The sequence below is a fragment of the Podarcis vaucheri genome (genome assembly GCF_965113315.1).
Source record: "Podarcis vaucheri genome assembly, chromosome: 1".
In the NCBI taxonomy this organism is placed as follows: domain Eukaryota; kingdom Metazoa; phylum Chordata; class Lepidosauria; order Squamata; family Lacertidae; genus Podarcis; species Podarcis vaucheri.
This window is the reverse complement of record NC_138759.1, coordinates 124,783,054-124,794,031: the sequence shown is the minus strand read 5'-3', so window position 1 is coordinate 124,794,031 and position 10,978 is coordinate 124,783,054. Positions and strand designations below refer to the sequence as shown.

The following is a 10,978-nucleotide window of genomic DNA, read 5'->3' as shown; positions in this document are numbered from 1 at the left end:
AAATTAGACTCATGTCATCTCGTACAACCTATAAGCACTGAGCACTCAGAGACTGCAGAAACCCATGTAGACACTTGTCAAAATTGCTAGTTGCAGTTAACTACAGTTTCTGCCAGACATGCATGCAGTAGAAAACCTGCTAGTTGACCGTTGTACAGAAGAAATGCCTTGTGTGTGAAGGAATGTTGGACTTGACTTTGAGAAAAACATTTCTGAATCAGCTGCACCCGCAATTGGACGGAATCCTCTGCACTTGTTTATGTTTTCCCCACTGCTAAAATTTGCTCTGCGTTTGGATGTTCCTTTTGCGATAAGAGTTGGCGCAATGCGTGCCTATCAAAGTCTGCACAGCTACACCTTGGGAGGAATTTGACCTCCTCTTTCAGGGTCAAAGAACATTAACAGTAGCAAGGGATGAGTCATATCCCATACATCCTGATATTTCGTGCTGGTTAGAGGAATGCTGTCCTAATCATATAGCATTTTTTGGCTCGGCTGTCTCTCTCTCTCGCGCGCACACACATACACAGAGAGAGAGAGAGTGAGCCATGCCGCAGCTTACAGCCGCCAGCCCTCAGATAGTTCTGTCAATGCAAGATGCACCAAAAATTACCTAACTGCCAAATTATTGGAGTACAGTGGTACCTCGGGTTACATACGCTTCAGGTTACAGACGCTTCAGGTTACAGACTCTGCTAACCCAGAAATATTGCTTCAGGTTAAGAACTTTGCTTCAGGATGAGAAGAGAAATTGTGCTCCGGCGGCACGGCAGCAGCAGGAGGCCCCATTAGCTAAAGCGGTGCTTCAGGTTAAGAACAGTTTCAGGTTAAGTACGGACCTCCGGAACGAATTAAGTACTTAATCTGAGGTACCACTGTACTGCAATATATCCAAAACAATGGGAGAAATTGGAAGGATCTCAAAAGAGAAGATAGACAGGGACTGGAAGGTGTTTAAAGGATACTTGCAAAACCATATTGAAAAATCAGAACTCCCATTAGAGTAAACATGTTCCGTTTTAAATACTGGAATACTAAATAGGATGGATAACAATGTGTAATAGAAAAAGAAGCATGAAATTGGGTTAAAAGTGTGTGGGAGAAAGTAACAGAAGTGGAAAGAAATTGCAATTGAGGAGATTGGAAGTCTAACACAAAGGTGGGATGAGGGTGGTGGATGGTGATGGGAAAAGGAATTATCTGTGGGATTGAGTGTAGGTATGTTTGAACATTTTTAAGGATTGTATGAAATGTATGTTTGTATATTCGCAATATGTGTGTATTAATGCTGAATTATTTCAACAATAAAAACTTTTCCAATAAAAAATACCTAACTGCGCTACGGAATCACCTTTGTTGCATGAAACAACACTAGGGCTGAACTGAAAGTAGGGTGCTTTCAGGAGCACATTTGGCAGAAGTGAAAAACTCAGCCGCTTTTGGTGATGTTGCGGGGCTTGCGGCAAAAGTGACGTAAAAGTATTCACCCATGAAGCCACTTTCAAGTAAGGGCTGGGATCACCTATGTGACCAGGGCAGGAATCACTGCCCTCACTCTCAGTGACCTTCGCTTGCTCTCGGTGATGTCGCAGCACAGTCAATTGTGATAGGCTACATAGGATTGTGGTGTCATGTCCACTATAAGCTCTCTGATTGGTAGGGATCATACTGTGAATGAAAAAGAACCCCTATTTGAAGAGGGTGTGTGTGTAGGAATGCCATTGAAGCAACAGCAGATATGAATAAGTACAAGGGGGAAATATGAATATCTGAAGAAGCTGATGGAAGAAAAGGGCAAACATTGAGGGGATGCAGAAACTCCCCAAGAGGAAAGGTCAGTGGCTTTAAAATTTCAGTGGTGCCTTGACAACACGCCCCACCCCTTCTGTTTTTTGTCAGTGTTGTAGTAGCCCCATAGTGCCCTCTCAGCTTGGCATCCATTGTGGGCAAACCGGTCATGCCCCTCTAAATCCGCCTCTGGGAAAGGTTGCGAAATCCAGGGCTTTTTGGTTTAGAGAAAAGGCATATATGAGGTGAAATGAAAGAAGAGTACAAAAGTATGCATTTTATGGAGAGAGTGGTTGGGATGGGGAACCCTCCCTCTCTCATACCACTGGAATTCGGGAACATCCAATACATCTGAACGTTGGAAGGTTCTGGGCAGACAAATGGAAGTAATTACTTATCCAGAGCATATTTCAACTATAGAGATCGCTCCCACAAGCGGTAGAGATGGCCACCAACTCGGATGGCTTTAAAAGAGGATTTGATAACTTCATGTAGGATAAGGCTCTCATTACTAGTCATGTGGACTACTAGTCATGGGACGTGTGCGGTGCTGTGGTCTAAACCACTGAGCCCCTTGGGCTTGCCGATCAGAAGGCCGACGGTTCGAATCTCCACAACAGTGTGAACTCCCGTTGCTCTGTCCCAGCTCCTGTCAACCTAACAGTTCAAAAGCATACCAACGTGAGTAGATAAATAGGTACCATTGTGGTGGGAAGGTAAATGGCGTTTCCATGTGCTCTGGTTTCCGTCACGGTGTCCCGTTGTGCCAGAAGCGGTTTAGTCATGCTGGCCACATGGCCCAGAAAGCTGTCTGTGGACAAACACCGGCTCTCTCGACCTGAAAGCGAGATGAGTGCTGCCATCCCATAGTTGCTTTTGACTGGACTTAACCGTCCAGGGGTCCTTTACCTTTTTAGCTTTTACTAGTCATGATGGCTAAATCCAAGGCTTTTTTCCCAGCTGGAACTCACCCACCAGAACCCAGTTCCAGCACCTCTCAGGTGGCACTATGGCAATTCTAAGAGAACAAGGGAGGCTTCGTGGTGAGTTCCGGTACCTCTTTTTCAAGAAAAATAGCACTGCCTAAATTGTACCTCCACGGTCAGAGACAGTATGCTCCAGCCACAGCTGGAGAACGTGCCCTTGTGCTCCTGTATTGCTTGCAAACTTCTGATTGGCCATTGTGAAAACAGGAATCTGGGCCAAACGAGTCACTTGACCCAATCCTGCAAGGATCTTCTTACATTCTTAGGCAGGAACAAAAAAGCACACATTTTACACCAGAAATGTCCACAGTGCAGCCCAGCATAATATGTCATCTGTTCTCTTATTGATCTAAAAGGCAGGTTTCTATTATGTTTGACTTGCCTGCGCATAACTGATGTTTCTCAAAACAGGATTCTCGTCAGGTCAAAAAGCCCATCACCTTGAGAGAGCCATTGGAGGTTATTAGACAAGCAAGCAGCCCCTTCATCACCTGATCCATTCAGGTCACGGCCCAATCAGGAGGCGTCACAGGTAACAGTGTGACTCTGGGAGCCAATGAGAATGGCTGTCTTTACTTTGGGCCACATACCTGAATAAGCAACTGCAGGTGACCGTCTAGGGAAGAACTTTACGCAGGGACGCATTTTCACTGCACTGGTAGAAAAGTGCTGATCTGGGACACAATGTTCTAATGCTCAGAGGAAGCGAGAGGGAAGCGTGGTAAAGTGGTTAGAGCCTGGGAGACAGGGATTCAAATTCCCACTCAGCCATGAAGTTCACCGGGAGACCTTGGGCCAGTCCCTTCATCTCAGCTAAATCTACCCCAGAGAGTTGTTGCAATGACAATATGGGGAGGAGGAGGTGCACGTCACCATGGAAGCTGCCTTATACAGAGTCAGACCAGTGATCTATCCAGCTCTGTACTGTCTACACTGAAGACTCATCCATACTAGTCCCGAGGTACCCCTAGACAGTTTTGCCTTCACACAGATCAGGGGTTGGATAACTCCATACCCTCCAACATTTCTCCAGTGAAAATAGGGACATCCTGAGAAAAAGCAGGCCATTCCAGGATCAAATCAGAAACCAGGACGGCTTCTCTAAATCAGGGACATCCCTGGAAAATAGGGACACTTGGAGGGTCTAGAATTCTCTTTCCTAAGGCTGTGTGACTTTAAAGCGTATTTGAAGCACGTTCTCTCCCTCAAAGAATTATGGGCACTGTAGTTTCTTAAGGGCTGCTGGGAAATGTAACTCAGTGAGGGCCAAACTACACAGCCCAGAATTCTTTTTTTAGAAAGAATGTGATTAAAATGTGCTTTCAAGTATCATCATGATGTTTTGTTGAAAACCTTTGAGCTAGTAAACGTTCCCCACCCATGCATCACATGGAGGAATGTATTACATGGAAGAATGTATAACAGTGGTACCTCGGGTTAAGAACTTAATTCATTCTGAAGGTCCGTTCTTAACCTGAAACTGTTCTCTTTTTTTTTCAAAAAAAAATATTCATTTTATAACACAACTAAACAACACAAACAGAAAAACAAACAATACAAACAGATTCTTGTCTTATCCTTATTTTTTCTAAACATTGTTATGTGAGCTTCCCCAAGTCCCCCCATCTGATTTTCATTTTACCTCATCTTTAGCAGTTTACATATATCATAATTTTAACCCTTTTTTAATCACACTTTTACCATATTATCACATTTTATCCCTTACAAATAATACTATTTTAAAACACACTATCTTCTACTTCTAACCCTACAGCCTATTTCCACTTCCGAAGCTATTCTAAGATTTAAATATTAGCATATATTTTTTTTCAAATATTCTTTAAACTTCTTCCAATCTTCTTCCACCATCTCTTCTCTCTGGTCTCAGAGTCTCCCAGTCAGTTCGGCAAGTTCCATATAGTCTAACCTGAAACTGTTCTTAACCTGAAACTGTTCTTAGCTTTAGCTAATGGGGCCTCCTGCTGCTGCCGTGCCATTGCCGCACAATTTCTGTTCTCATCCTGAAGCAAAGTTCTTAACCCAAGGTACTATTTCTGGGTTAGTGGAGTCTGTAACTTGAAGCGTCTGTAACCTGAAGCGTCTGTAACCCGAGGTACCACTGTACTCCCTCGCAACTGTTTTTAGGGTTGCATCCACAGTGGTTTACCACACTGATTGCCACCGCATGAACGTGCTTAGCACATACTGTCCGTAAAACACCTGATTTTGCAGCTGCGATAACACTGCCCTTGCGATGAGCAATAAAACATGTACACAGCCGCATGGCTATTTAGAAAGCAAGGGAAATGACTCCAGATCTCATAACAATTCACACTTTCCAGGGCTGGTCTTCTAGGAAGGATGACACCCCCATTTTGGAGAGAGGCCCAAACAATTTAATTCCCATTATGCCGAACCTTGATTGTTACGACCATTATTGTTTTAAGCAAAGCACTCTTGAGGAAGGTAACGTGGGGAAAATATATTTGTCATCTTCGGAGAGGGAAGGAGATGAACTGATATGAAGGGCTGAGTCAAGGAATAAAGGTCTAGCTTCCAATTCTGGATGTTGTTGGGGATCCACAGTTGTGTTACAAATTTCATACCGTCCAAGATTTCTCTGAAGAAAATAGGGGCATCCTATCATCATCATTATTATTATTATTAATCGCATAATTCCACATCTTTCAACATTTCTCCTATGAAATGTCCTAAGGAAAAGCGGGACATTCTGTGATCAAATCAGAAACTGGGATGACTTCTGTAAATCCAGGACTTGTGGAATGTGATACATAAGCAGCAGTCAAATGCAACATTCCTTGTTTTCCTAGAGTGGACATGCAAGGGGATGTTTGGTCCAGCCAGTCGGAACTTCCTGTTTCCTCCTGGGCTGGGACATACTTCCTTTGCATGTGACTAGAGGTGGGCGTGACCTTACCTGTTCAGGTAACAAAAGCACAAGGCACACAGCACACTCTCTCTTTTTGACTTCCTCCATCATCGAAGCAGCTTTTAGCTAGAGATGCTCTGTTTGCTTTCAGCCAATAGAGGACACTGGGATTATCCCCATATGAGATAGTTCCACATGTATATACAGTGGTACCTCGGGTTACATACACTTCAGGTTACAGACTGCTTCAGGTTACAGACTCCGCTAACCCAGAAATAGTACCTCAGGTTAAGAACTTTGCTTCAGGATGAGAACAGAAATCGTGCTCTGGCGGCGCGGCGGAAGCAGGAGGCCCCATTAGCTAAAGTGGTGCTTCAGGTTAAGAACAGTTTCAGGTTAAGAACGGACCTCCGGAACAAATTAAGTACTTAACCCGAGGTACTACTGTACTTTGTAACTAAGTCTGCCTTCAGGGATCCAACTGTGAAATGATGATATGAGTAAACTTCTTTTATTGACTTTAAATAAGATTGTGGCGTGTTTATTCTTTTAAGAGGGGTATAACAGATCTTACCAGGAACCTAACAGTGAGAGGCTTACACAAGCCTGCAACAAGCCTGAGAGCCAGTGTGGTGTAGTGGTTAAGAGCGGTAGTCTCATAATCTGGTGAACCGGGTTCGCTTCCCCGCTCCTCCACATGCAGCTGCTGGGTGATCTTGGGCCAGTCACACTTCTGTGAAGTCTCTAAGCCCCACTCACCTCACAGACTGCTTGTTGTGGGGGAGGAAGGGAAAGGAGAATGTTAGTCGCTTTGAGACTCCTTCGGGTAGTGATAAAGCGGGATATCAAATCCAAACTCTTCTTCTTCTTCTTCAACCAGCTACCTGCTGAGCATTTAAAAGGGGAATGTAAAACTCTGCTAAGTAAAGGAACTTGCTAGCACAAGTTAGGAAGGATGTTAATTTAAAAAAATCCTCTCCTGCCTCCCTGAACATTCCCACAGGGCTGTCTCTGGAAAACAGGAACACCATTTCAGATAAAACCACAGCGGACCTTGCCACCAAACTCTGCCAATTTGTCCTTACCCACAACAACTTCAAATTCGGTGATGACCTGTTCCTTCAGATCAGCGGCACAGCAATGGGCACCCGCATGGCCCCACAGTGTGCCAACATCTTCATGGCAGATTTAGAACAACGTTTCCTAAACTCCTACCCACTCAAACCTCTCTTGTATCTGCGATACATTGACGATATTTTTATCATCTGGACACATGGTCAACAGACCCTGGACACCTTTCACCAGAAATTTAATGATTTTCACCCCACAATCAACCTTACAATGAATCAATCTATGCAAGAAATACATTTTTTGGACACTACTATAAAAATACAGGATGGGCGCATAGACACCACCTTATACCGTAAACCAACTGACCGACAAACATATCTACATGCCTCTAGCTACCATCCCAATCAGTGTATCTGAAGAAGTGTGCATGCACACGAAAGCTCATACCAAGAACTAACTTAGTTGGTCTTTAAGGTGCTACTGGAAGGAATTTTTTATCTGGAAAACAGGGACACTTGGAGGTTCTGACATTATACAGATGGGGTGGCTGCCCAGCCAGGCTTCTGCATGGGCTTCTCATTAACGGTATTGCAGGAGACATTGATGTGCAGCAGGTCATCCAAGCAATGCAAGCCGCTCCAAACAGGAATCTGACATCCATAGCTGAAAGCACTAATTTTGGATTAAGCTGGTGGTGGCAGGCAGCTAAGGGTGCATTCAGACACACAGAAAATATTGCATTAGTTTTCAAATGTTCCTTTCACACTGCAGTTCCTGTTGTGTTGTGCAATGCTTGCTCTGTGTTCGACATACCACAGTGTTGCGCTAAATTTCATTCCTACCAGTGGGCGTGGTGTGGACATGTGTCATCAGACATTACCACTGCCCCACCTTCCTGATGCCCAATGAAAACAGCAGGAAAGAACAGTCTGGTGGTATGCCATCCCAAATTTTGTCACTTTACTCCCACAATTTTCCAGTTAAGGGAGCTGCAAGCATGCTTTTCTTTCCTGGAACCAAGTAACATTAATTAATTATATTCCATTCATTTCACAGAAGTGGCTTTTCACATCGCGCGAAAGCTCAGATATCATGTGGAAATTAACAATGGGGGAAATGTAAGGGAAATGGAATAAACTTCTGTGTGAATGCAGCCTTAAAAAAACCCAGAAGCAATGTAACTTTGGAGGCAGCCCGGCTGTCCACTTCTTCTGCAGCCTTATCACATTACTCAATATGCACATTTAAAAATTCATAGAATCATAGAATCATAGAGTTGGAAGAGACCACAAGGGCCATCGAGTCCAACCATCCTGCTTCCTGAAGGAGGGTATCACTAAGCCAGGGGTCTGCAACCCACGGCTCCGAAGCCGCATGTGGCTCTTTTACATCTTTGCTGCGGCTCCGGGGCGGATACTAGCGAGGGGAGGAGGCGCATTGTGCGCCCCGACACTCCTCACTGTGGTGGGCGCTGTACTGTCTGTGACGTCGCATGGGGGCGGGGCGTGCGTTAGTCACGCACCGTCCTGACGTCACCTTCCCGCCCGCTGTCATAACGTGGCTCCGGAGATATATTTGTTTTAAATGTCGCAATGGTTTTGCGGCTCCCACTTGTTGTTTTTTCTTCGGAAACAGGTCCAAGTGGCTCTTTTTGTCTTAAAGGTTGCAGACCCCTGCACTAAGCTAAGGAGGAAGAGGAAGCTGACAGGCAGGCCCACCCCCTGGACTGGGTGCAAATAGGAAGGTGGGGACTTGCTAAGTGGGGCGACTGAAGTTGGTGGTGGCGCAGTGGCCTGATTCGCCCCAGCAGACCAGCCTCCACTGCTTACGGCCCTGGTTGGGCGATGGCGGTCGTGGCGCTCCTGCAGACCTGAGACTGACATGCAGAACGACATGCAGCCCTGACGTTCTCTCTGCTTTCCTCAGGTCATCGAGGGAGATGGCAGGAGATCAGCAGGAATCCTGCCAAGGACTGCAGGGCTTGGCGAAAGGTTCGGAATCTTCCGAGGCAACTTTTTTCCCCCTGACCTCCTCTCCCCTTTGGCCAAACTCACATACACAGCTCTCCGGTCGGACGGTGGTATTGTTTCGGAGCTTGAAACGGGTCCAATATTTGGCCTTCACTTCCCCTCCGCAGCTCAGGAGACATTCTGTTCTCACACACTCTAATGGCTCTTCTCTAATGAGCACATGAAAATAACAAGGAAAACTAAAGCAATTTGGCTCGGTTTTGAGGAGGTGTGCCGGGGAGCGGGGGAACAAATGCTGAAAAGCCAAGGCCTCTATTTTCCAATGCTGCTAGCCATGACAGGGGTTTTCTGAAAGCTCACCTTTTCAAAGGGCAAAGTCTGAAATTTGGCTCGGCAGTGCAGTGATTTGTTTATAATTATACAGTATGTTGAGAGTAGAGTTCCTAGGAAGGCCAGATGCACAGATCCTGCTCAAACACCCCTAAGGATAGTGGCAAGGGGAACAGAGGGTGAGGTGGAGAAGTGTCCCCGCTCAGAATCACAGAACTGCAGAGTTGGAAGGGATCCCCCAGGGTCATCTAGTCCAACCCCCTGCAGTGCAGGAATTTTAGAAAGAGCAGCCCCACTCTCAGTGGCATAGCAAGGTCAGGTGGTGCCTGGTGCGGAAAATTTCTTTTCACCCCCTCACACACACACATTGAAATTATTATTATTTTTTGCCTGCAAAAATGGTTTGACTTTATTTCATATTTTTTTGGGGGGGGCAGAGTTGTTCAGTGTTATGTACTGAGTTGAATAGGATCCAAAAGGCAGCAGTCTGATTGGTCCTGGTCCTAGAACAATAGGGTCCAGAATGCAGCAGTCTGATTGGTCCTAGAACAATACAGCAGTATGATTGGTCCGCAGAAGCCACCCAATCCAGCTCCAGGTGGAAGTGAATCCGCAACCTGATTGGCCTACAGGAGAATCCCAGAATTAGCCAATCACGTGTGGCCCATTGTGTAAATAATGTATATAAAGCAGATATTGGGGGGGAACTTTCATTCCTCACTACTATGAGCTGAATAAAGAGCATGAAATCCACACTCGACTCTGAGTATATTTCACTGGCAACGAAGGTGGGATCCCGCTGAGCTGACTGCCACACACAGCACCGCAGCACCGCCACCTGCTGCACCGCTGCCTCGCACCGTGTATCCAGGCTTCAGCTCCAAGTATATTTCATTTAGCTTTTTTTAAAGTGATCCCGTGCCTTGCAGCGCGGACTCTGCCTGCTGCTCACCAATTCCTGGATGCCAGGACCACCTACCCACAATTCCCCCATCTTGTCAGGATTCCGTCTCAGGTCATTGCAACCTATCACTGAATGTTCAGAAGAACACTGGTTCAGAGGAGGAATGAGTTTAGAGGAGGGACGTTATCAAACTCTTCAAATACCCAAAGCAAGGATGGGAGACACTGTTGCGCTTGAGATGTTGAGGGACTGCCAAATCCCATCAGCCTCAGCCAACAGAGCCAAGGGCCAAGGATTATGAGGGCTGCAGTCTGACCACGCTTAGGGGGCCACAGGCGTCCTATCCCCAACTGTTACGTACTGAGTTGAATAGGATCCAAAAGGCAACAGTCTGATTGGTGCTAGAACAATAGGATTCAGAATGCAGCAGTCTGATTGGCCCTAGAACAATAGGACCCAGCATGCAGCAGTCTGATTGGTCCACAGGAGCCACCCAATCCAGCCGCAGGTGGAAGTGAATCCGCAACCTGATTGGCCTACAGGTGAATCCCGGCATTAGTCAATCAGAAGATCCCTTTGAGGAAGGGTCACAGCTCAGTGGCAGAAGACCTGCCTTTCAATAGAAGGCTCAGGGTTCAATTCACAGTATCTACCAGCGTCCCATCTTTTTTGAGATGAGTATGTCACAATTAAGAGGAGGGAGAAGCAAAGAAAACGCTGTTCCCTTCAATGAAACACAGCCCTTTGGTGACTAACTGCTTTGGCCTGTGAAAGAAAGAGGATTCTTTCTGTTCCCTGATAGCAACTATGGTTACGGGGGAAACGTGAAGGGAAATTTATCCGCCAAGCCTCTGAAGGGGAAATCGACCGAAGGAATTGATCTTTCCCACCCATCCCCAACCCCAGGGCAACTGCGAAGCACACGTGCAAAAAAACAAATCCCACCCAGAACCGGATTCCTATGTGGAAAGCTGACAGAACCTGCAGAACAGCTTTCCACACAGCCGTCACATGCATGCCATTGCAGCTCTCCCACCAA

The 10,978-nt window shown here is 45.9% G+C and overlaps 1 long non-coding RNA gene across 1 annotated transcript; it reads left to right on the top strand.

Moving 5' to 3' along the window:
* Positions 1-1,174: 1,174 nt before the first annotated feature.
* Positions 1,175-9,381, top strand: LOC309525546. Its single transcript, XR_014216404.1, has 3 exons — positions 1,175-1,834; positions 3,186-3,306; positions 8,662-9,381. It is a non-coding gene; the product is annotated as an uncharacterized lncRNA (long non-coding RNA).
* The last annotated feature ends 1,597 nt before the right edge of the window (positions 9,382-10,978 follow it).